Raw genomic sequence first — 3654 nt, 5'->3', positions numbered from 1 at the left:
ATGGCAATACCTAGATCTATCCTTGCTTTTATGCCTAGCTAGGGCCGTTAAATGATAGCGCTTGTTGGGAGGCAAGCCAATTTTATTTTGTGTTTTTTGTTTTTGGTTCTGGTTAGGAATAAATAATCCATCTAGACTCTGTTTAGATGTGGTTTCATCTTTTAATTAGTGTTTGTGCCAAGTTGGACCTATTGGATCTTCTTGAATGATAGTTATTTGATCTTGCTGTAATTTCCAGAATCTTTGTGCTCAGTGCCCGAATTGTTAAAAATCACCCGAACGTGATAAATTACTGATTCCAATTTCTGCTGATCAATAAAGCAATTTTCCAGGTCGTCTATTTTTTTAGAATTTGTTGGGTTTCAAAGTTTGCGTTAGTTACAGATTACTACAGACTGTTCTGTTTTCGACAAATTCTGTTTTGCGTGTGTTGTTTGTTTATTTTAATGAATCTATGGTTAGTAAAATAGTTTATGATCCATAGAGAAGTTGGAATACAGTAGGTTTAACACCAATATAAATAAAGAATGAATTAAATACAGTACCTGAAAGTAGTCTTTTGTTTTCTTTCTCTAACGGAGCTCACGGGATTTCTATTGAGTTTTGTGTTGTGAAGTTTTCAAGTTTTGGGTGAATTCTTTTGATGGATTATGGAACAAGGAGTGGCAAGAGCCTAAGCTTGGGTTTGCCCATGGCACCCCGAAGATAATACAAGGACACCAAAAAGTCAAAGCTGGGGATGCCCCAGAAGGCATCCCCTCTTTTGTCTACTTCCATTAGTAATTTACTTGGTGCTATATTTTTATTCACCAACATGATATGTGTTTTGCTTGGAGCGTCTTGTATTATTTGAGTCTTTGCTTGTTAGTTTACCACATCATCCTTGCTGTACACACCTTTTGAGAGAACCATACATGATTTGGAATTTGATAGAATACTCTATGTGCTTCACTTATATATTTTGAGCTTGATAGTTTGATCATAGTGCTTCACTTATAACTTTTTGAGCGTCATAATTTTTGCTCTAGTGCTTCACTTAGATATTTTAGAGCATGGTGGTGGATTTGTTTTAAATAAAATTGATCTCTCATGCTTCACTTAGATTATTTTGAGAGTCGTTAATAGCATGGTAATTTGCTTAATGTTAATATACTTGGTGTTCAAGATATGTGAAACTTTCTTTTGAGTGCGTTGAATACTAAGATAAGTTTGATGCTTGGTAATTGTTTTGAGATATGTAGGTAATAATATCAAAGTCATGCTAGTTGAGTAGTTGTGAATTTGAGAAATACTTGTGTTGAAGTTGGTAAATCCCGTAGCATGCACGTATGGTTAAAGTTGTGTAACAAATTTGAAACATGAAGTGTACCTGGCTTGTGGATCCTTATGAGTGGCGGTCGGGGACGAGCGATGGTCTTTTCCTACCAATCTATCCCCCTAGGAGCATGTGCATAGTACTTGATTTTTGATGACTTCTAAATTTTTGCAATAAGTATATGAGTTCTTTTGACTAATGTTGAGTCCATGGATTATACGCACTTTTACCTTTCCGCCATTGCTAGCCTCTTCGGTTCCGTGCATTGCCCTTTCTCACATTTAGAGTTGGCACAAACTTCGCCGGTGCATCCAAACTCCGTGATACGATACACTCTATCACACATAAACCTCCCTATATCTTCCTCAAAACAGCCACCATACCTACCTATTATGGCATTTCCATAGCCATTCCGAGATATATTGCCATGCAACTTTCCACCGTTCCGTTCATCATTATTATGACATACATTACTTTTGTCATATTGCCATTGCATGATCATGTAGTTCACATTGTATTTGTGGCAAAGCCACCATGCATTATTTTTCATACATGTCACTCTTGATTCATTGCACCATCCCGGTACACCGCCGGAGGCATTCATATAGAGTCATACCTTGTTCTAGTTTCGAGTTGTAATCCTCATGTTGTAATCCATAGAAGTGTGATGATCATCATTATTAGAGCATTGCCCAAATAAAAAAAGAGAGAGAAAGGCCAAAATAAAAAAAGGAAGGCCCAAAAAAAAGAAAAAGAAAAGGGCAATGCTACTATCTATTTTTCCACACTTGTGCTTCAAAGTAGCACCATGTTCTTCATGTAGTGAGTCTCATATTTTGTGCTTCAAAGTAGCACCTCGTTCTTCATGTAGTGAGTCTCATATATTGTGCTTCAAAGTAGCACCATGTTTTTCATATATATAGTGAGTCTCATAAGTTTACTTTTTCATACAAGTGGGAATTTTTCATTATAGAAATTGGCTTGTATATTCCTATGATGGGCTTCCTCAAATGCCCTAGGTCTTCATGAGCAAGAAAGTTGGATGCACACCCACTAGTTCTCTTTTGTTGAGCATTCATAGCTCTAGTGCATCCGTTGCATGGCAATCCCTACTCCTCATGTTGACATGAATTGATGGGCATCTCCATAGCCCGTTGATTATCCTCGTCAATGTGAGACTTTCTCCTTTTTTTTTCTCCACACAATCACCATCATCATATTCTATTCCACAAATAGTGCTATATCCATGGCTCACGCCCATGTATTGCGTGAAGCTTGAAAAAGTTTGAGATTATTTAAGTATGAAACAATTGCTTGGCTTGTCATCGGGGGTATAGAAGTTGGGAACATCTTTGTGTGACGAAAATGAAGCATAGCCTAACTATATGATTTTGTAGGGATGAACTTTCTTTGGCCATGTTATTTTGAGATGACATAATTATTTTGATTAGTGTGCTTGAAGTATTATTATTTTTATGTCAATATGAACTTTTGTCTTGAATCTTTCGGATCTGAATATTCATATCACAATTAAGAAGATTTACATTGAAATTATGCCAAAGTATCACTCCGCATCAAAAATTCTCTTTTTATCATTTACCTACTCGAGGACGAGCAGGAATTAAGCTTGGAGATGCCTGATACGTCTCCAACGTATCTATAACTTTTGATTGCTCCACGCCACTTTATCTATTGTTTTGGACTATAATGGGCTTTATTTTCCACTTTTATATTATTTTTGGGACTAACCTATTAACCGGAAGCCCAACCCAGAATTGCTGTTTTTTTGCCTATTTTAGTGTTTCGAAGAAACGGAATATCAAACAGAGTCCAAACGGAATGAAACCTTCGGAAACATGATCTTCTCACCGAACATGATCCAGGAGACTTGGACCCTACTCCAAGAAGTGCCAGAGGCGGTCACAAGGGTGGGGGGCGCACCCTTCCCCCTGGGCGCGCCCCCTACCTCGTGGGCCCCCTGACGCTCCACCGACGTACTACTTCCTCCTATATATACCTACGTACCCCCAACAGATCGGGGACAGAGCCAAAAACCTAATTCCACCGCCGCAACTTTCTGTATCCGCGAGATCCCATCTTGGGGCCTGTTCCGGAGCTCCGCCGGAGGGGGCATCTACCACGGAGGACTTCTACATCATCACCATAGCCCCTCCGATGAAGAGTGAGTAGTTTACTTTAGACCTTCGGGTCCATAGTTAGTAGCTAGATGGCTTTTTCTCTCTTTTTGGATCTCAATACAATGTTCTCCCCCTCTCTCGTGGAGATCTATTCGATGTAATCTTCTTTTTGCGGTGTGTTTGTTGAGACTGATGAAATGT

The sequence above is a fragment of the Triticum aestivum genome, chromosome 2B, assembly GCF_018294505.1.
Source record: "Triticum aestivum cultivar Chinese Spring chromosome 2B, IWGSC CS RefSeq v2.1, whole genome shotgun sequence".
Taxonomy (NCBI): domain Eukaryota; kingdom Viridiplantae; phylum Streptophyta; class Magnoliopsida; order Poales; family Poaceae; genus Triticum; species Triticum aestivum.
Note: the sequence above shows the minus strand (reverse complement) of the source record.